The 23,654-nt window shown below is 45.1% G+C and overlaps 1 protein-coding gene across 11 annotated transcripts in view; it reads left to right on the top strand.

The window, feature by feature from the left end:
- TNS1 (tensin 1) overlaps positions 1 to 23,654 on the top strand; it is a 608,338-nt gene that overhangs the window by 290,958 nt on the left and 293,726 nt on the right. Inside the window, exon 1 of one of the 11 annotated variants that reach the window (XM_068246105.1) lies at positions 6,142 to 6,705. The exons of the other annotated variants lie outside the window; for them this stretch is intronic. The gene's annotated coding sequence lies outside the window, so the exon portion shown is untranslated. Of the gene's footprint in view, positions 1 to 6,141; positions 6,706 to 23,654 lie in introns of those variants that run through there. 11 annotated transcript variants of the gene reach the window in all.

Here is a 23,654-nt window from a genome sequence, read left to right as displayed (position 1 = left end):
TCATCTCTTTCAAAGCCCCCCATCTTCTTTCCTCAGGAGGTGGGCTTTGAATTCATCATTCTAAGTCAGTGGACAGCAGTCAGAGAGGTGTCTGGGCATACAGGGAATTTTACAACTTTTGCATTTGGCAAGTTTTTTTTTTTTAAGAAACAACAATTTAGTGCTCCCTGCTCTAAACTATAAGCAACAGTGTAATAATCTTTAAAGAAAAACCGTTCTTTGTTACAGCTGATACAAATCCTACAATTAATCTGCAGTGTATCTACTTTTATGGAAGCAGACATAGGCTTGACATCCTGTGTTTACAAATTAGATGCTCTGCCGAGGCAGCCAGCTGACGCAGCTGAGAGATCAAATTACACTTATTGATTAGTCACAGATGAGGGGGAATTAGACAGGCTGGACTCTCTAAATACATACAGGGTGCATCTCTCTATGTTTTCCTTCTGTCCTGTGCAAGAGTTCAGGTCCACTTTAAATGTTACTCTTATCGTCACTTTAGCGGACTTTTTTCGTAAAGAAACGTTGAACCTAACGTAAGCAACGCTTTACATACAGGCTTCATATAACTCTCTGCAGATTGCGTTTGTCAGATCCGCACCTGCAGAGAACATGAGACCGTTTACACAATCGGTTCTGCGCGGCCGCGTTCTCTGCGCTGCGATCGTAGGCTGAAGGGAGCTTAACTCTGAGCGCTGCTGTAATATTCTTGGAAATCTTTACATTAACAGGAAATACAGCTACAATTACATACATTCCTTGGAAGCCTGCAGGAAAATATACTTTATAGCAGTCTATAAATGGCACATGAGGGGCTCAAACGATGGCGGAACTTTGGGAGAATCATCGAGTGTCGCCGGGGATCTTAAAGCTCCGCAGTGACGGTTGTGATCGCCGCGCATCGCAAAGCGTCGTTCGCCTAATTGTGCACCTGTACACACGTCGCAAGATCGTCGAAACGATTGCTCGTTGCTCAAAAAATGGCCGGTTGCCTGAAAGAATCGTGAACAAATTCGCAAGGTGGGTACAGGCCTTAGAGACTCTGAGATGAAGAAAGTGCCTGTTTTTTTCTTACCCGGGGCTTCCTCCAGCCCATAAGCATGGCTGTGTCCCTCGCCGTCCGCGTGGAATCCTCCATTCAGCTGCAATCAAACCCCGATACTCTGCTCAGTCGGGCGCAGTCTGACTGAGTGACGTCAGCCGGGGTCTTCTGCGCTTGTGCAGAGGGTCCGCACATGCGCAGAAGCCCACTTGCTGATGTCACTGAGCCGCATACCGGAGAAGATTGTGGCTTAACGGAGGACAGCGAGGGACACATCCATGCTTATGGGGCTGGAGGAAACCCCAGGTAAGTTAAAAAAAATGTCCCCTTTCTTCACCTCTGGGCCTCTTTAAGGCCGTGACCCACTGGAGTGTTTTTAGCAGTATTTTGGAAGCGCCAATAATCGATTTGCAACTCGGGAGTGGGAATCGCAGCGCTACCACTGCCCAAATGCCGCATGCAGCAGTTTTGCAATTACAGTGCTGCAGTGTGAAAGCTTCCATAGACACTGCTTTAGCGATTTGCCGAACACCAGCGATTAAAAAAACCTCTATGCCAGTGAAGATGTGAGCCCACCGGAGCGAATGCGATTTCACCAGGTTGCAATCGCTCTGCTTGCTGTATCTTGCATTACAATTCAATTTTAGGTAAAGAATCACTCCAAAATGTCTTTGCAATCGCTGTACAAAAGGGTTGTTACTACCGAAAAAATTGCAACCGTGTTTTCCAATTTTTTTGCGCTGAAATAAAATCTCTACAAAGACCACCAGGAGACGCTGCTAAAAATTGATTTCCAAAACGCTACAATAAACAATGCCCCCGGCCAACGTTCAGCAAGGTCATTCCACCAGGCAGATCGTTGATCGCTGTACACACACTAGATTCTAAACTGAGGAGGTTACCTTGGCCAAGTTTTGTTCAGTCTCTGTACAAGGCTTTAGTGATTGGAGAGATCTATTGGATGAACAGAAGGTCTCCAGCACATTGGATTTGGCCCGATGAGAGCACAGTTCAGCCTCCAGCCTTAAAGAGGAAATGTCGCAAAAATCTTAAAATTTAAAACACATACAAATAAGAAGTACATTTCTTCCAGAGTAAAATGAGCCATGCATTACTTTTCTCCTATGTTGCTGTCACTTACAGTAGATAGTAGAATTCTGACAGAATCGACAGATTTTGGGTTAGCCCATCGCTTCATGGGGGACCTGTCCTGTCAGATTTCTACTACCTACTGTAAGTGACAGCAGCATAGACAAAAAGTAATTTATGGCTCATTTTATTCTGCAAGAAACATACTTTTTAATTGTATGTGTTTACATATATTTTATATTTTAAGATTTTCGCGACAGAGGTCCTTTAAAGGGAACCAGAGACGCCAGTGTTGAAAAAATAAATAAGATTTCATACATACCTGGGGCTTCTTCCAGCCCCATAAGCCTGCATCGCTCCCACGCCGCCATCCTCTGCTTCCTGGATCCGCAGGTACCGGGTCCCGTCACTTCTGGCGGACACGGCCAATTGTCCGCATCACAGAGGCTCCCAGCATACCCTTACACGTGCGGTTGTGCAGTATGCAGCCGCACGCGTAAGGGTATTCCGGGAGACCCTGTGATGCAGACAATTGGCCGCGTGGTGCAGCCGACTGGCCGAAACTACGGGACCCGGTACCGCCGGATACAGGAAGCGGAGGACGGCGGCGTCGGAGCGATCCGTGCATATGGGGCTGGAGGAAGCCCCAGGTATGTATAAATTCTTTTTTCTTGGGCCTCTGGTTCCCTTTAAAGAGGATAGAATCTCCAGGGAAACTATTTCCAATCGATTTTGCCCTAAAATTTATCGTGTTTAAGTATTGATTGGTGCAGATGGAAGATTTAGGTTGGTTGGGGGCGGGGCTGGAGGGGTGGTCAGAGGGCAGCCCGCAGCATTGAACTTCATCGAACAGTGCAACGTTGTGGTTCAATCGATTTTCTATGGATTCCCTGCTTAAATCTTGAAATCTGGTGTGCTGTGTGTAGCAAGAATCGATTTTAATCTGGTATCCGGCACTCTGCTGTACCTGGCCTGATGCCGGGTACATGTGCCTGCTGCCCCCCCCCAAATACTTACCAAGCCTCCAGCCACATCTAGCAGCCTAGTGGGCTCCTATCCGCGTTCCGGCTTCCCCAGTCCACGCAAGATTGCGCCTGACCCACATCAGGTCACCTGACCCACATCAGGTCACCTGACCCACATCAGGTCAGGTGACACACCGACTTGCATGCACGGGTGCCAGCAGCTGCTAGGAGCCTGCTAAGTGCTGCTGGAGGCTCTGTAAGTATTTTATAAGCCTGAAAACCTGCCGAATGCAGCAAAGTCTCCATTATCCATTAGGTGTGTCGGTTAGTTGAGACTTCCAGTTGCCTGAGATCTGGATAACAGGGACTTTGCTGTCATTACAGATGAATTACCAGTGCGGCATATCTACCTGATCCATTGCCAATGCCGGCTTCAGAAAGGGAGATTGGCTTCCAGTGTATTCCAGGAATAAGGAAAGGTGCCCTCAGGACATCTGTGCTTAGTGCAAAGGTTCAACGCACATTCCTCCAGTAACTCCCATCATGCCTCTTGCTTTGTCTGTCTCAGTCTGGAGATCAGTTGCTAAGCCACACACAAACGTGCGGTTCGCCCAACACATTGATCATTTATGATAGTTTTGGCCGACGCTTCTTTGGTGGGCAGTAACAGTTCAAGCACCTGTGGCTTGACCGAATCTTGTGTGCTTTCATATGGGGGGGAGATGTGGTGGGGAGATGCAGTGCCATGCAGCCAGTCTCATATTGCAGGGGCCGGGGGACATGGCAGCACTGGCCCTGCCTCTACCAAAGTGAAACAGAAGTTTGCCTGCTTAAAGAGGAACTCCAGTGAAGATTTTACTGCTGGCAGGTGATGTAGCTGCTGCATGGTTTTCTGGTAGTTGGAAACAGCTGTAAACCGCTAATTTCCACAATGTAACAAGGTTCACAGACAGGAAACTGCCAGGAGTACCACGGTCCTCAGAGTTTCTTGTGGGAGGGGTTTCACCACAATATCAGCCATACAGCGCCCCCTGATGGTCTGTTTGTGAAAATGAATAGATTTCTCATGTAAAAGGGGGTATCAGCTACAGATTAAGATAAAGTTAAATTTTTGGTCGGAGTTTCTCTTTAAAACATTTATTTGTGATCATTCAGGTTTGAGTGAGCTCTGAGGTTTCCCACAATGCATCACTGCTGAATATGCAAATCCTCTTTTTTTGTCCCTGATAGCTAGCTACACCTCCAGAACCGCTGGAATGCAATGATGTGTCAGCTTGTTAATTGTACAGAGCCACAATAATCCAACATGCATACAGACTGTTTCAGACTGGTTGATTCTCATCAGTACATGGTATGGATTAATATGGCTCCTTAAAGAGAAACTCCGACCAAGAATTGAACTTTATCCCAATCAGTAGCTAATACCCCCTTTTACATGAGAAATCTATTCCTTTTCACAAACAGACCATCAGGGGGCGCTGTATGGCTGATATTATGGTGAAACCCCTCCCACAAAGAAACCCTTGAGTACGTACTCTTGGCAGTTTCCTGTCTGTGAACCTTGTTGCATTGTGGGAAATAGCTGTTTACAGCTGTTTCCAACTGCCAAAAAAGCATGCAGCAGCTACATCACCTGCCAGCAGTAAAAATGTCACCATGTGATAAATGTCAGAATGTAAATCAGGGAGAGGAAGAATTTTATAATGGGCAAACACTGACTAAATAATTTATACATAATTACTGTAAAAATGAAGCACTTATTTTATTACATTATTTTCACTGGAGTTCCTCTTTAAGTCCTACCTCATAGAGCCATATTAGTCCATGCCATGCACTGATGAGGAGCAACCAATCTGAAAGTCTGTATGCATGTTGAAAAATTGTGGCTCTGTAATATTAACAAGCTGACACATCATTGCATTCCAGCGGTTCTGGAGGTGTGGTTAGCTTAAAGGACAACTGAGGTGACATGGTGAGATAGACATGTGTATGTACAGTGCCAAGCACACAAATAACTATGCTGTGTTCCTTTGTTTTCTTTCTCTGCCTGAAAGAGTTAAACATCAGGTATGCAAGTGACAGTTTCTGTCCTGGTCGGACTGGGTTAGACTATAGCATAACCCCTCACTGATAAGTAATTACAGCCATAAAACACTTTCCTGTCAGTAAATGGCTTCTGAGAGTGGGAAAGAGATAAAAAGGGTACTAGTTCATAAATTTAAGCTCCGGCATGCTTCAATGAAGGTGTCAATGAGCAGAGACAATGAAACAGTAAAAACTAGATTTAAATATAAAATAAAACTGTGGGATAAAAAAAAGGTCATTTTTAGGAGTAGGAGGATAGATACAATTGTTTTTCTCATCAGTTTATTTTCACCTCGGATGTCCTTTAAGTTAAAGGGACAACGAAGAGACGATTGTGGGAGACCTCATATGCTCACTCCAACCTGAATAATCGCAAATACCTTCTGTTTTAAGAAGTCAATTATCTGTTTTGCATAGCATTTTAGTACGGAGGCTTTTTGGTCCTTTGTAGCCCCTTACACACTCCGAGGAGTTCTGGTTCCCCAGGAGCTTGCTGGGCGGTCTGTAACTCTACCAAGGTAAGTATCTGATTTTTTTTTTTATTTTTTTATCTCCCACAAAAACTTCACAGTCGTGCTTTAAACTCTATAACTAATTCTTCTCCCTGATACGTGATTAAGTCACTCAAGCATAGAATAGTGCATAGCTGCCTTTAGGGGGACCTCCTTGCTCACAGCCAGGTACAGCAGCCTCCTGCGTGCCAGCAAAGGACTTTAAATGCCGTCCAGGCAGCACAGGGGTTAACACAGACAGGAAGCCATCTGGATGTACAGTTTTATTTTGTAACATGTGCAGAAGTACAGCCTCCACCTCTCCCAGCTGTGCTCCCTCCCACCTGGCCAGTTCCAAGAGTCCACTACTCCTCCTATTCTCCCCCCCCCCCCCCTCTCCATTCTGCCTACCCTGCTGCTGCTCGCTCCAGCATGAATGTTGTAACGTCCTCTCCCCTCTCTCGGATTCCATGCCCTTTAAGGCTGCACAAATCAGTCAAGCAGCCAGGAGTTGTTGTTGGGTGTGTGTGTGTTTTCCTTGGAGTGCTCAGAGCTTAAGAGGGAAAGAAGAAAAAAAAATTACAGGGGAATGGATTGGAAGGAATAAGATTCCCCCCCCCCCCCTCCTTCTTCTCCTTCCAGTGTGTTTCAGGCTTGCAAGGCTTTCCATAGCCAGCCCCACGCGGCTCACGCAGGGGAACAGCTCACCGGCTTGCTCAGCACGGCTGCTGCAACTGTTGGAACTTTAACTTTTTTGGCAACTTTTTTGACACCTTTTTGTTGTTTTTGGATTTTCCGCTCTGTTGCGTTGTTGAGCTCGTTCTCTCTCTCGCTTTCTCTCGACCCCCTCTGACAAGGTGAGATGCGGAGAGGAAGGCAGGTCCGAGATTAGGACCTGGGTGTATTTTATTTTTATTTTTGTGCTCCTACCCAGATAAGCTGTTGGATTTGCAAAAGGACGGGAAAGGGACCGTGTGGCACCTGGTCGGACGTCGGTGGTGGATAAACAAGGATCTGGTTACAGCGGCGTAAGGTAAGGCGAAGGAGCGTCTGTGACTTTTGTGCTTGTTGTCGGGATTTGCCCGTCTGTGACCTGCGACAGTCCAGCTGTTCAGGGACACGGGGTCTGTCCTGCAGGGCAGCGTGGGATTTGCAGTTCCTCAATGGCTGTAACGACGCAATTATCCAAGTAATTAAAAATTTCCGTTACTGGTTCTCCTAATCATCCTTATTTCATGCTGTAGAATAAATTCCACTGATGACTCTGGCATTTCCGTTAAATACTTTAATTATTCAATCAGGACTCAACAGGTGCCAGATTTATGTATTTCCTGCATGCGTCATTGTTTAGGACTGTATTTTCTTGTTGTGTGATAATCACCTTTTTAACTTTTAACCTATGCTCAATTAGTAAAGGATTACGGTGTTTTTTGTTTTTTTGACTGTGTAGTCTAATGCTGGGAATACACGATGGGTTTTTTCGGCAGATTTACTGCCCGATCAATTTTTTGATAGTTTTTCATTCACTGCAATGAGAAAATCGATCAGAAAAACGATCAAAATCAGATTGAACCTGTCGGAAATTGTTTATCGAGTCATCTATCTGCTGAAAAAACTCATGGTGTATTCCCAGCATAACCGAGTTTCTTGTAAGGTCTTGTGGAACTACAAGTCCCCACATCTCTTGGCAACAAGCCATGCTGGCATTTGAACCCCAACGAGAACTGGCTGGAGGACCTAATGTTGGTCCCGATGTTTGGTCCTTTAGCTGGTTACTCTTCAGGCTGCATTGTGTCACCCTATTGGAAGTCTCCTGTCACTTTTGACAGCGTTTTGGGAACACGAAGAAAGAGGTTGTGAACAGTAGAATGTGTTGCATGTCTGACAGTTCTGGGAAACTTAATGTCGGTTTGAGTTATTGGTATTCTTGGAAACCTCAAGAGTCAGCCTGCCCTTGTTTTTCGGGACCCCCAAGTGTCAGTAGTTCTGGAATCCTAACTATTAATGTGTCATTGGTGTGATACCTCAAGGGGTCAATGTGTCAAGATGTTGGAATCCTAAGTGTTGGTGTGTCATTGCTCTTTGACCCCTGGAGTCAGTTTGTCATTGTTTTGTGGCTCAATCATTTCTGTGTCCAGGATCTGAATGCACCCCCCCCCCCCCCCCAGGTATAAGTGTGCCAATCTTTTGCTGCCTCACATCTTCTGTGTCCTAGCGTCAACATCAAAGAGTTGTGTGGGCACAGGAATGTTCCTTTTCTAGTTAACCATGTCGGAGTATTTAGGGTGCCAAGTGCTATGGTCTCATTTTGGACCACAAGCACCAGTGTCCATCTTATGTGAGACTTCAACTTCTTCAACTGTACCGTTTTGACACTTTATCTAAATCTGGACTGTTGACTGTTGTCCTGGAGCCAGCAGATGCTATAGGTCCTCCAACGTTCTTCTGCTTTGGCCATGGGCCATAATTCTTGATGAGGTTTGAAACTCAAGATAACATGTTTTGTATTCTAAGTCTTGAGATGTGATACCACTTCTGCATTTCACAGTTTCTGGTATATATATTGGAATTGGAGATGGCTCATTGGATATAGTTACATACAACTGCAGGACTCTCGTAGGTTGGTGGTTTTCTACAATCCCACCGGTGCTGGAGGAAGAAAATCCATCTCTTCTTTTCCTATTATGGTGATCTCTGCTGTAGTGTCATACCTAAATTATCCCCTACATGCAATACAGTGGCATAACGCTTGTTAAGTTCAGAAGATGTTTACCTCCTTGGATGGTGTGTTTTATGGGATGACTTCTGAACAGGTTGATGTAGGCTTGTCTGATCATGAATTCATAATGAGAAATGTTGTCATAGAAATAATGATCAGGTGTTGTGCATGAAAGATCAGCTTTAATTGATGAAATAAAGCTTTCCAATCACTATTTTGGCACAAGGTTGGATCCAAAGCCTGGATGCCCAATTCCAAAAGACCTAAAACAAATTTTGATTTATTACTATTCTTATGTAGCACTTCTGACATCTTCTGCAGTACGTAGTCATGTCACTGACTGTCTCCAGAGGGGTTCATAATCTAATCCCACCATAGTCATAGTCTAATGTCCTACCATTTTTTTTACTATGTATTTATATAGCACTGACATCTTCTGCAGCACTTTACAGAGTACATAGTCATGTCACTGACTGTCCTCAGAGGAGCTCACACTCTAATCCTACCATAGTCATAGTGTAATTTCCTACCATTTTATTACTATGTATTTATATAGCACTGACATCTTCTGCAGCACATTACAGAGTACATAGCCATGTCACTGACTGTCCTCAGAGGAGCTCACACTCTAATCCCTACCATAGTCATAGTCTAATGTCCTACCATATTATTGTTATTATGTATTTTTATAGCACTGACATCTTCTGCAGCACTTTACAGAGTACATAGTCATGTCACTGACTGTCCTCAGAGGAGCTCACAATCAAATCCTACCATAGTCATAAACTAATGTCCTACCATATTATTAATATATTTATATAGCACTGACATCTTCTGCAGCACATTACATAGTACATAGCCATGTCACTGACTGTCCTCAGAGGAGCTCACACTCTAATCCTACCATAGTCATAGTCTAATGTCCTACCATATTATTACTATGTATTTATATAGCACTGACATCTTTTGCAGCACTTTACAGAGCACGTAATAAAGCCCAATCTACACGATACAATTCTTTATACGATTCGATTACGATTCTATTTACGATTCGATTAAATCCGTGATGTCCGATCAGGATTCGATTCGATGCAATTCGATTTGCCATTGTTTTGCAATGGCAAATCGAATTGAATCGAATCGAATCCTGATCGGACATGTTGGATTTAATCGGATCGTAAATGGAATCGTAATCGAATCGTATAAAGAATCGTATCGTGTAGATTGGGCTTTACAGAGCACATAGCCATCTCACTGACTGTCCTCAGAGGAGCTCACACTCGAATCCTACCATAGTCATAGCCTAATGTCCTACCATATTATTATTATGTATTTATATCAGGGCTGTGGAGTCGGTCCAAAAATCCACCGACTCCGACTCCGACTCCTCAGTTTAGGATTCCACCGACTCCGACTCCGACTCCGACTCCTCTAATTTGCATATTACAATTTTGTTGATTAAAAGTATGTAACATGAAATTCGTCTCTTAACTGCCAACGCTTAGGAATTTTACAAGACAACTGAAGTGAGAAGGATATGTAGACTACTATATTTATTCCCTTTAGACTAAAACTAGTACTTGGTAAGAGTACTTGTAAAAGGTACAAACCGGAACAAAGAACATCTATCAGGCCCTAGGCAATGTAAGTGTGGGTACATGTAAGAATGATGTGCAGGTACTCTGCAGGGGAATGAGGAGATTGTAAACAAGACAACACCTCTGTGTTCAATGTGCACAGCATTCTCAGTGGATTCCCTGCAGCTCTGTGGGGAGTGCATATGTAGAGTATAGTACTACTGTGTAACAAAGTAAACCTGAGACAGATGAAATTAAAGTTTTATATATACCTGGGGCTTCCTCCAGCCGCCTTCAGGATAATCAGTCCCTCGTTGTACTCCTCCACCACCTGGATCTTCTGCTATGAGTCCAGGTACTTGAGCCAGTCAGGCGTAGTGCGCATGTACACACTCCGCCGCCAGGAGCATGCTACACCTGTGCAGCACTATTGCGCAGGTGCAGAATGTTCCTGGCTGTGAGAGCGGCATGCGGCTGGACTGCGCTGACTGGCTGAATTACCAGGACTCATAGCAGAAGATTCGGGTGGTGGAGGACAGCGAGGGACTGATTAGCCTGAAGGGGGCTGGAGGAAGCCCCAGGTATGTATAAAACTTTACTTTTCATCCGTCTCAGTTACCCTTTAATTTGTAGTCACCAAACCAAATTTTAATAACATATCAAATTATTTGATTTCATCAGCAAAGGGAGTGCGTACATTTGCATAAATCAGCATCAATGCGGAATTATTTCCATCTCGTTGACCATCTCTATTAGTGACATGGCTACACATCAGGCTTTATTCTTACAGCATAGATGTTATTTAGTATATATAAGAGATTCCTGTGTGCACATCATATATACAGTCACAATCAGATATGTATATCTGACCTTAAAAATACGGGGACTGCTTTATTGAAGCAGCACAAGTAACTAATTTTGATTGGTTCATTTCATTTTTGTAGACAAAGCACAGCTTTTACTGTATATATACTGTATATATACATTATTTTTAATGACTATTATCTGAGAAATAGAACATTTTATCATATTTTCTATTTTAATTACAGTTACAAATTCATTAGGAGTCGGAGTCGGAGTCGGTGCATTTTTTCCCGACTCCGACTCCGACTCCAGGCACCCAAAATTGCCCGACTCCACGACTCCGACTCCACGACTCCGACTCCGACTCCACAGCCCTGATTTATATAGCACTGTCATCTTCTGCAGCACTGTACAGAGTACAGTCATATCACTGACTATCTTCAGAGGAGCTCACACTCTAATCCTACCATAGTCATAGCCTAAGTGTTTATATCTTAAAATAAGTCATGTAATACTTAACAGATTGTATGTAAATTACAATGTGTTTTCCAGTACTTGTTTTCAACTTGTACACCAGTGAGGAAGAATGAACAATGGACTTATACATTTTGATTTCTTAATGATCTTCCTGTTTGGATGACTTTGAATACAGGCTTATAAGGTGGGAAAGGGGGGTAACGTTTGCTGCATGGTCTAGTGGTGTGGCTGGTGACTCTGTAACTTTTGCTCATGCTGACTAGTGGACGTTGCTTGCTAGGGGGGTGGGTGTTAACATTTGCTGCATAGTCTTGTGGTGTGCCTGGTGACTTTTGCTCATGCTGACCGGTGGACGTTGCTTATGGGGAGGGGGGGGGGGGGGTAACGTTTGCTGCACGGTCTAGTGGTATGGATGGTTACTCTGTGACGTTTGCTCATACTGACCGGTGGACTTTGTCTCAGTAATCCGCACATGTTGCTGCACTCCTCAGGGTGAATGAGGGGACCTCCCAGCCTATGGCAGCCTCAGGACTTGGTGGATGGCGATTATATTAGACAGCCTTTGCCCTTCGCATTCTTCTGTAGACCTTTGACTCTTGGCTAGATTACAGTATAACACAGGTTACTAGTAATACAAAGCAGAATCTTGTGGACCCCCTCAGCTTTATCTCCTTCCTGTTTCACAAAAAGAACCAGATTTGTTTAGAGTAGAAACATTTTTAAAATACTCAGCAAGTTGAAAAATACAGCTATTTTTATTACGGTAACTATGTGCAGCCCAGAGATGTGGCCTGGATGCTACTCTTGCATGCCTGCCATCCTTCCGGACCTAAGCAATACAATAACACTTAAAATCCAGTAATTTTGTTCCACCCCTGGTTACAGTACTACATACATTCCACACCAACAAATACGGGGTTTTAAATGAACAATTATTCTTTTATTCTTCCTTTTCAAATTTCTTCAAGATTGCGGACAAGCATGCGAAAAAAACAATTTCAGGATTCCACATCACAAAAGGACTGCCTGACACGTGTTTCACGGTCAAAAAACACTTCCTCAGAGGCATACAGTATACACACACACATCAACTGTCGGCTCACACACAGAATAGAACCGCAATCTGTTAGTCATGGAAGACTGGCATTCACTGACGATATCCCAGACGCTAAAGCGCCTCCATGAATATCAAGAGACAGATACAGACACAGATCCTTCTGTACCTCCTTGAGTGAGAAGGCATGATTTGGCTGACACTCACCCTCCTTTATAGTGTGGTTGTGTACCGCCTTGTGTGAGGAGGTGTGGTTTGGCTGACACTCACCCTCCTTGATAGTGTGGTTGTGTACCGCCTTGTTTGAGGAGGTGTGGTTTGGCTGACACTTGCCCTTCTTGATAGTGTGGTTGTGTACCACCTTGTGTGAGGAGGTGTGGTTTGGCTGACACTTGCCCTTCTTGATAGTGTGGTTGTGTACCGCCTTCTGTGAGGAGGCGTGGTTTGGCTGACACTCGCCCTCCTTGATAGTGTGGTTGTGTACCGCCTTGTGTGAGGAGGTGTGGTTTGGCTGACACTCGCCCTTCTTGATAGTGTGGTTTTGTACCGCCTTGTGTGAGGAGGCGTGGTTTGGCTGACACTTGCCTTCCTTTATAGTGTGGTTGTGTACCGCCTTGTGTGAGGAGGCGTGGTTTGGCTGACACTCGCCCTCCTTGATGGTGTGCACTTGCACTGTTGTGTGTGGCGGGTGAGCGTGAAAGGCAGCCTGACCACACCCTCCTTCGTACACCCTCCTATACATGTGATTCAGACCCCACTGTAGCCAGATAGATCAGCAGGACAGCCAAGCAATTGGTATTGTTTAAAGAGGAACTCCAGCCTAAACAAACATACTGTCATTAAGTTATTATTATTATTACATTAGTTATGTTAATTAAAATAGATAGGTAATATAATCTCTTACCCACCCTGTTTGAAAAGAACAGGCAAATGTTTGATTTCATGAGGGCAGCCATCTTTTTGGTTGAAAGGAGATGACAGGGAGCATAAGACACAATTCCAACTGTCCCGTGTCCTGATCACCCCTCCTAGTTGCTATGCAACCTGAATAACAACATAGGAAATCCCATCATGCTTTGCACAGCATCAGGGAAAAAAAGCCTGGGCAGTTTTATTTGATGGGTGGAACTTGGCTAAAAATGCAGCTAAAAATGAGGCTTTGGTAAGAAAAACAAAGTTCTGATGCTGTGAAACTGTTAAAGAAACACCAAGCCTTTTCAGTTCTGCTGAGTAGATTTTTAGTCCGGAGGTTCACTTTAAAGATTGGTTTTAGTAGAAAGCACCCTTCCTACTTCTGTCTTAAAATGTACCTGTAGAAAAAAAAAATGCCCAAAATGGGCACTTACCTCAGTAGAGAAAAACAAAAGTTTGCTTTCCTAAAACAGAAAGAATTTGCGATAATTCAGGTTGGAGTGAGCTCGAGATGTCTCCCAGGCACCACTGCTGAATATATGCAAATTAACCATTGTACCCTTAGAAGCTAAACACACCTCCAGAACCGCTGGAATGCAATGATGTGTCAGCTTGTTAATTAACAAGCTGACACATCATTGCATTCCAGCGGTTCTGGAGGTGTGTTTAGCTTCTAAGGGTACAATGGTTAATTTGCATATATTCACTGCAGTGATGCACTGGGAGACATCTCAAGCTCACTCCGACCTGAATTATCGCAAATTCTTTCTGTTTTAGGAAAGCAAACTTTTGTTTTTCTTAACATCTTAGTAAGGGGGCTTTTAGGACCATTGTAGTCCCTTACACACCCCAATGAGTTCTGGGTCACCATGAGCTTGCTGGTTAGTCTGTACCTCAGTAGAGGAAAGCCATTGGATAACCCAGAGACTTCCCTGTCCTCCTCCACCGGCCTGTTCCTGAAAACCGTCAACAAGGCTTTGCCGTTTGCTTGTGCACGCTCTGTAGCACAGACCGGATGGGGCTCTGCTTTTTCCGCTGAAGCCCTAGTGGGTGTGTGCTACTGTGCAGGTGCAGGAGCAGTGTGGCTGCATTCGTTTTCATACAGTAGCGCGCCCGCGTGCTTTGGGAGGACACAGAGCTTGAATGGTGATGTGGAGGGAGACAGAAAAGGCTCTTGGTGATGCAAGTACAGCAGAGTCTCGGTTGCCTGGCACCAACAGGGATTGGCTGCTGCCAGGTTAAGGCTCCCTCTACACTGCAAATCTGATTTGTGATTCCGATTTACCCTGGATGCTATCAAAAGAAAACACAGAAAAAAACGCAGCATGCAGTTTTAAAAATCGGAAATCGCATGTGAAAAATGATTAAAAATTGGAATCGCATATAGTGTGCAGGTGGCCTAAGTGCGTTTTCTGGCTGCTTGAGACTCAATGTTCAATGGCCTAACTAATACAGTACTATACCGCACTATATACATACTATGAACTCAGTTAAATTAACTCAACTGAATTAAATGGTAAAATACAGGAACTTAAAGTATATTAAAGGACACTTGAGCTAACCAAGTTTTGATACTCACCCGCGTCTACCTCCAGCAGCATTAGCTCATCCCACGCCGTCGTCCTGCAGTCTGTTGTTCAGCTGTGATCAGCCCTGGTAATAGGCTCAGTCGCATCCAGTCTGGGTCTACTGCGCTCGCACGGACCTCTCACACATGCGCAGTAGACCCGGACTGATACGACTGAGCCTGTTACCGGGGCAGTACAGTAAAGAGTACAGTAAGCAAGAGATAAGCAAGTGAGTTGTATACATGATTATTTACCAGCACATCAGAAACTCTCTCAATCCCAGGTAAAAAAAAAACAAAAACAAACATGTTAATTGATATTGTTCCTTTAAGTTGCATGTCCTAGCACTATGCCAGTGATTGGTGCTCTGTACCTGGCTCTGATACATCTCTGGCACTAATATTTGGCCTGAGGAAGTGCGCTCAGACCCACAAAACATATTGCCTGTGCTTATTGAAATCCATATTTATATGAACTTGTCGTTATTGAGGTAAGCCAACTCCATTTTTTATTTATAGCGTTTTTTAAAGCGGATCCGATATGAAAAACTATAACAAGTAACTTGTCTATATATCTTATCTAAAGTTTAGATAGTTTACACAGCAATTCTAGCTGCAAACAGCTTCAATAGTTTATGATGATTTATTCCTGTGATACAATGAGGGCAGCCATGTTCTGTTTGTCACAGGCTGAGGGCTGGAGATGCTATCATCTTGCCTGTGTGTAATGTGAAAAATTCAGTCCCCTCTCCTCCTCCGTCCTCCCCTCTGCCTCTGAAATCAATGGCTAGTAACCTCCTCCTGCCCAGACTGAGCACCCATAAGCCCTTGCTACAGTGCCAAGGCAGTGTGAAAAAGCTGTGGGCGAGGCTTGTTTAGTTTATAGGGAATTACAGTATTAAAACAAAACAAAAAAAGTATTTAGCTTGAGGAATGCCCTATAAACTATGTATAAGGAATACAATTATGCAATGAGTAAAAGTTTATCTCGGATCCACTTTAAGCTCAGCAGAGCCTACAAAAAGCCTATGAAGTTGGCCTTCACCACTGCGAGTACTGCCGGCGATTTGTGAAAGTTGGTTGAGGCTTCTGGTTAGTTGAGTTCTGGATAATTGGGACTATACCGTATTTAACTTTTTTACTTTTAAGAACTTACAGGTTTGCTTTTAAAAATTGTCTAAAAATCCTAAAATGTAACCTCCTGCCCAAGAGGAGGCCGGAGCTGATGATGCCGGGAGTAGTGAGAAGCTCAGGTCTCCCCCACTGGAGAATGTATTGAGAATATAAAACATACTTGTCATTCCTGGAGTTCCCAGGTTGTGTCTTTGGTCTTTGAGCCTTATTCTGCATTTCTAAGGCCATTTGCTTCCCTCCAGCCTGGTCCCATCAGTGAGGAATGCCGCCCTGCCCTATCTCTCCAGCAATCTGTAGACGGTTCCTCTGAAGGCTGTGTGCCTACATGTCTGGGGCTGGTGGTGGTGTGTGCTGGTATGTGTTTGCCTGTCATATTTTCTGGTTTGTGTGCGTCTGAAGAGCAGGGGATGATCTGCCTGACAGCCCCGGAGTGTTTTCTCTTTCTTTGTTTTCATGAAAGTCACAAAAACATGACAAAAATATTTCCGAACATCTGGGAATTGTGTCGGAGCGGCGGGCGGTTCTGCAGAGCAGCCAGGATCGGGGCAGGGCGGTCGGCCTCCTTGGAAAGTCAACGCTAATGACGGCAGGAAGTCATTATTATTGTTACCCTGGCTGGGCACTATGGGAAATCATTTAAACATGTTACTGTTTTGAGTTCCACCGAAATGGAAGGAAGGCGAGCTGAATTGTTCTCCGGTAGTGCATTTCTGTTTTGGAAAATTTCTTGGGGTTATTTGTGTGTTTTCGCCGACACCCGATTGTGAGGCTCTGCAGGGCTAATTCAGCAAGGAAGGGAGGGGTTCCCCCAAGTTCCCGATCGCCTCCCCTAACCGCCTTTTTTTGCGATACTGTATTAGCAGTTTGAAAAAAGGATGGACTAATTTATTAACTGCCTTGAAAGTTAAGAGGTCCATTCCAACTAAACGATCCTCTTCCCTCTTACTGTATCCTGTGCTCCCTCACCTTTCAGATTGTAAGCCTGATGGGACAGGTCCTCTTTCCACTTACTGTATCCTGTGTTCCCTCACCTCTCAGATTGTAAGCCTGATGGGACAGGTCCTCTTCCCACTTACTGTATCCTGTGTTCCCTCACCTCTCAGATTGTAAGCCTGATGGGACAGGTCCTCTTCCCACTTACTGTATCCTGTGTTCCCTCACCTCTCAGATTGTAAGCCTGATGGGACAGGTCCTCTTCTCTCCTATTGTATCCTGGGTTCCCTCACCTCTTAGATTGTAAGCCTGATGGGACAGGTCCTCTTCTCTCCTATTGTATCCTGGGTTCCCTCACCTCTCAGATTGTAAGCCTGATGGGACAGGTCCTCTTCTCTCCTATTGTATCCTATGTTCCCTCACCTCTTAGATTGTAAGCCTGATGGGACAGGTCCTCTTACCTCCTACTGTATCCTGTGTTCCCTCACCTCTTAGATTGTAAGCCTTATGGGACAGGTCCTCTTCCCACCTACTGTATCCTCTGTTCCCTCACCTCTTAGATTGTAAGCCTTATGGGACAGGTCCTCTTCCCTCCTACTGTATCCTGTGGTTCCTTACCGGTTAGATGGTAAGCCTTATGGGACAGGTCCTCTTCCCTCCTACTGTATCCTGTGGTTCCTTACCGGTTAGATGGTAAGCCTTACTTGTTTGTGTCCTGCTTAGAAAGGACAACACTTATGAATTAATTCCTCAGTGCTGCATAATATGTTGTCACTTTATAAATAACTGATAGTAAGAAACTAGCAAGCCCCCCCCTCCCCCCCCCCCGCCTTTGTAATCTTTATTAAGTTGTACAGGTTCCATTTGATAATCTCCCCAGTATCATAGCCACTGGTCTTGAGAAGAAAGACTCCTTTGTTGAAGCCCTTTTTAAGAATGACAGTTGCCAAATATAGCTCCGATATTGACGTGGAATACTTATGAAAACAAATTGTCCCTCATTAATCTCCCAGACACAGATTTTCCAGACGGCCCGCGGCGGCAGTCACCGCTCCCCCGTCGCCAGATGTATGGATTCCTGTTTACCTGATAAAACGTTAAAATATGAACATGGCCGGCTTTCCAGCTCTGCTATCTCAGCTATTTGATTCTTGAACTTCAGCTCTGTGTAGTGAGAAGAAGGAATCCAGCGATAACCTATCAGAGGGCCCGATGTGGCGGGTTCGTGCCCTCTGTGTGATGAGAAGAAGGAATCCAGCGATAGCCTATCAGAAGGCCCGATGTGGTCTGGTTTGTGCCCTCTGTGTGATGAGAAGAAGGAATCCAGCGATAGCCTATCAGAAGGCCCGATGTGGCGGGTTCATGCCCTCTGTGTTGGTCTTGGGATGTCAGTTGTTGATTGGTACCTCAGGCATTTTAATTGGCCTCTGGTGCACTTCTGCGAGGTGCTCTGTTTGCATTCGCCATTCCCCATGTATCCCCCATTGGAACATAACTGGTCCCACAGTCCTGCTGGAATTTTACCTCAGCAGGATTTGATGGGTTTAACTTCAAGCTGCACAATTTGCACACCAAATTTGCATAATGTTGCATCAACTCGAAATTATCCTAAGGCTGGTTTCACACTGGAAACCAGTGTCAGTGTTGCAGAGCGCGCGCCCGACGCACCACCTCGCACCGTCAAAAACGGGCCTTCAGTCAACACCGCGCAATAGCGTGGTGCTCCCTGTCTGGCCACCGGCCAAACAGGAAGTGGCGCATACTTGCCGTCACTTCCTGCTTCGGGTATGCGTAAGTGCGTGGAATGGTATTGTTAAAATACGCTTCCGCGCATGTGCGCCGCAATGTCACTACAGTGTTTGTCTAAATCTACGTGCCGCCATAGACTAACATGACTTCCGGGCCGAAGCACGTCAGCAAAATCCGCGCGGTAACATAGATCTTGCCCTGCAGCGAAACCATCCCTTTCATTGTGTTGCGCTGTAACGTAGCAGTATGAAGTCTCCATAGACCTTCATTGCACGGCGGTGGGGTCTGGTAAAGGTACCGCACTGCCTCAGAGTGACAGGGCCTTAAAGAGACACTGAAACGCAAAAAAAAATATGATATAGTGAATTGGTTGTGTACTATGAATAATTACTAGAAGATTAGCAGCAAAGAAAATATTCTCATACTTTTATTTTCAGGTATATAGTGATTTTCTAACATTGCATCATTCTATAATATGTGCAGATTACACAACACTCAGCATTCAAAATGAGTCTTTCAGAGCAGTCTGTGAACTAATGACCTCTCCTCTGGCAGAGGAAAAGTAAATAGTCCAGGAACATTTGAGATAATAAAAGTCAGATAACAGCCCTCTCCAAGACTAACTTAGTCGTAGAGCTTAATGGCTTGTTTGCATAGAGATAACAACTGGAGTTTCTTAACTCTTCCTGTACTGGAAACAATTACACTGATGTATCTGATCTTAATGTTTTATTTCTTAGCTGTGCTACACATACAAATCATAATATCATCATTTTTTTTTCGCTTCAGTGTCTCTTTAAAGAGGCTTCCCCCTTCATCCTCAGCAGAGGGGAACCAGCGCTGGCCACACCCGAATACTCTTCTCCTAAATCAGTATGTGGTGGGAATATTAGATTGCAAGCTCTTTTTCAGAAACACTTCATACTATCAGTTATTCAGGGTACTTTGTAAATGGCTGTTATATTTATATAGGCCTGATGTTTCCCCAGAACTTTACATTATTGTCCCCTATCGACCAGCAGAGCTGACACTCTAATGAATCTGCCGCGGTTACCCAGACTATAGCCGGGTAAAGATGCTGTTTTGATAGCGGTTAGGTTGTGGTTGGGGCTGTGGTTTAGCAGTGACCGCCGTGACCTTGCTGCGCTGGGTTCCTGGGCTCACTCACCACCAGGGCTTTATGTGAGTGGGGTTGGTGCGGTATTCCCATGTTTGTCTAGGTTTCTCCTGGTCTCTCTTCCAAACCCCAAAAACATACTGCTGGGTTAAAGCAGATTCCTGGACAGGACTTTTTAGTCTGAATACAGAGAATGGTGGGATTCGCTCTGAGTTTTCTCATTGAAGGATATACAAGGTGACATGTGGCATGATGAGATAGACGTGTGTATGTACAGTGCCAAGCACACAAATAACTAATGCTGTGTTCCTTTTTCTTTCTCTGCCTGAAAGAGTTAAACATCAGGTATGTAAGTGACAGTTTCTGGACTTTAGCATAGACAGACAGACACAACACTTATATTGCACTTTTCTCCTGGCAGACTCAAATCGCCAGAGCTGCAGCCACTAGGGCGTGCTCTATTGGCAGTAGCAGTGTTAGGGAGACTTGCCAAAGGTCTCCTACTAAAATAGAGGTGCAGCTTACTGAACAGGAGGACCAAGATTTGAACTCTGGTCTGTACTATACTGGTTGTGTCAAAGAGCCCTTAAAGAGACTCTGAAGCGAGAATAAATCTCGCTTCAGAGCTCATAGTTAGCAGGGGCATGTGTGCCCCTGCTAAACCGCCGATATCGCGCCGCTAAACGGGGGTCCCTTCACCCCCTTCACCCCCCCCCCCTGCAACACTTGGTCGCAGACTTGGTCGCTCCTGGAGGCAGGGCTAACGGCTGCAGCCCTGCCTTCAGCGGCGCATCTCCGCCTCTCCCCCGCCCCTCTCAGTGAAGGAAGACTGAGAAGGGCGGGGGAGAGGCGGAGATGCGCGCTGACAGACGCGAGTGGGGCAGGGCTGCGGCGGTTAGCCTTGACCCATCCAGGAAGCGCTCCCCCGCTGTACCGAGGGGATTTGGGGGTGAAGGGACCCCCGTTAAGCCGCGGGATAGCGGCGGTTTAGCAGGGGCACACATGCCCCTGCTATCTATGAGGTCTGAAGCGAGATTTATTCTCGCTTCAGACTCTCTTTAAAGCCAATGGGAATCGATGATTAAATAAAAAAAAAAGTCAGATACTCGCCTAAGGAGAGCGAAGGCTCAGGTCCTAATGAGCCGTCCCTCTCCTCTCCCGGTGCCCTCGTTCAAACCGTAGCTCTCCTTTTCAAATCCCCCGCCGCGGGGACTTCGGAAGTCTTCAGGAGTCGAGTCCTCCCGAAGACAGGTGGCTCCATACTGCGCACGTGCATCACAGAGGGCACTCATGCGTGCGCAGTGTAGAGCGGCCCGTCCTCGGGAGCACTCGGCTCCAGAAGCATTTCCGAAGCCTCCCTTCAGCGGGGAAAAGCAGTATTTGACCAAAACGGTCGAATACCACTACGGGAAGCCAGCGCAACAAAGGGGACCTGGAGAGCAGAGGGAATGCACTATATGGGACCCAGAGCCTTCCCTCTCCTTAGGTGAGTGTCTGACTTTTTTTTAATTAATTATCGGTCCCCATTCGCTTTAACCAGTATACTATCCAGCCACAATGCATAACCCTCACTAGTAAGGATTCACTATCACTATAGCTCCCCTTACTGCACGCTTAGCGTGCCTTATCAGAGTTAACATGCCTTAAGCCTATTGGGCCAAAGTGCAGGGATAATGTCCTTTAAAGTGATTGGACCCGCAGGGGTTCAGGGCAGGACGAGTGGAGCTCTCGTCATTGCCAATTAGCAGGCATAAGTTCGTAGCGCTCTCTATGCTACTCTGATAAGGTACGCTAACTTTGATAAGATATGTCAACTCTGATAAGGCACGCTAAGCTTGCAGTAAAGGGAGCTATAGTGATAGTGAATTAGCCATACAACGCTTTCCAGGCAGAAAATGGCTTCTGAGAGCAGGAAAGAGATTAAAAAAAATGTCTATAGTTCATAGATTTTAGCTCTGGCATACTTCAGTAAATGTGTCATTGAGCAGAGGCAATTGAACAGTAAAAACGTAAAAAGTAGGTTTAAACATAAAATAAAACTGTGGGATATCTAAAAAGAAAAAAAGTCATTTTTAGGAGAAGGAGGATAGAAACAATTGTTAATCTTGTGCGTTCATTTTTACTGTTTCCTTTGATGGAAAGGGGAAGATATTTTTATATCATCATTAAAAGTTACTGAAATCCGAGACACAGAACACACTCAGCCATACTATATTTGAACCAGGGCTGTGGAGTCGGTACACAAATCTTCCGACTCCAACTCCGACTCCTCAGTTTCTGAAACCACGACTCCGACTCCGGGTACCCAAAATTTCTCAGATTCCGACTCTCCGACTCCTTAGTCTAATACTTAACAGGGCTGTGGATTTTTTGTACAAAAATCATGCGACTCCGACTCCTCAGTTTCGGAAGGCACAACTCCAACTCCGACTCCGGGTGCCCAAAATTGCCCCGACTCCGACTCCAACTTCGACTCCACAGCCCTGATTTGAACACTGAGTTGCTATCTGCATATGTTAAAAGGAACCCGAGGTAAGGGACCTATGGAAGCTGCCATATTTATTTTGGTTTAAAAGACAACTGAAGTGAGAGAGATATGGAGGCTGCCATATTTATTTCCTTTTAAACAATACCAGTTGCCTGGAAGCCCTGCAGATCTATTTGGTTTCTATTTAGTGTCTTATGCTGGGAATATACCATACGTTTTTACCCCCGATAGATGGGTTCAATAGATAATTTCCGCCATGTCCAATATTTCTTCCGAACGTTTTTTGGCTCGATTTCTCATAGAAGTGAATGGAAAAAGATAAGAGAATTAAGAGCAGATTCGAGCAGAAAAAAACATCGGGTGGAAAATCGAGCGGAAAAACGTATCGTTTGTACCCAGCATTAGTAACACCAGAAACAAGCATGCAGCTAATCTTGTCAGATCTGACAATAATGTCGGAAACAGCTGATCTGCTGCATGCTTGTTCAGGGGCTATGGCTAAAAGTATTAGAGGCAGAGGATCAGCAGGGCTGCCAGGCAACTGGTATTGCTTAAGGGCCCGTTTCCACTTGTGCGGTGCGAATCGCCGCGGTTAAAATTCGCATGCGGATGCGAATTTCTCATGCGGCTGTATGCGAATTTTCGTGCGAATTCGCATGGATGACGCTATATGCGAATTTAACCATGGCAGTGCTGGTGTGTTTTTCCATTGATTTCCATGCGAATTCGCATGCGAATTCGCATGAAAATTCGCATGCCAAAGCCGCAGGCGATTTCCCTATTAAATACATTAGCGGCGATTCGCATGCATTCCACACGCAGGCGAATTCTGAGGGCTCTGCCGTGCAGAAAAATGCTGCACAGAAAAACGCTCAGGAAAACTGACAAGTGGAAACAGGCACATCCACTTGTATTGGCTGTGCGAATCTGCATGCAGGAAACGCATGCAGATTCGCGATAGTGGAAACGGGCCCTCAAGGACAACTGCAGCAAAGAGGTGTATGGAGGCTGCCATATTTATTTCCTTTTAGGGCCCGTTTCCACTATCGCGAATCTGCATGCGTTTCCTGCATGCAGATTCGCACAGCCAATACAAGTGGATGTGCCTGTTTCCACTTGTCAGTTTTCCTGAGCGTTTTTCTGTGCAGCATTTTTCTGCACGGCAGAGCCCTCAGAATTCGCCTGCGTGTGGAATGCATGCGAATCGCCGCTAATGTATTTAATAGGGAAATCGCCTGCGGCTTTGGCATGCGAATTTTCAATGGAAAAACACACCGGCACTGCCATGGTTAAATTCGCATATAGCGTCATCCATGCGAATTTTCATGCGAATTCGCACGAAAATTCGCATACAGCCGCATGAGAAATTCGCATCCGCATGCGAATTTTAACCACGGCGATTCGCACCGCACAAGTGGAAACGGGCCCTGAAACAATAACAGCTGGAGAGG

Source organism: Hyperolius riggenbachi, chromosome 7 (assembly GCF_040937935.1).
Source record: "Hyperolius riggenbachi isolate aHypRig1 chromosome 7, aHypRig1.pri, whole genome shotgun sequence".
NCBI lineage: Eukaryota > Metazoa > Chordata > Amphibia > Anura > Hyperoliidae > Hyperolius > Hyperolius riggenbachi.
Note: the sequence above shows the minus strand (reverse complement) of the source record. Positions and strands in the feature narration are given on the sequence as shown.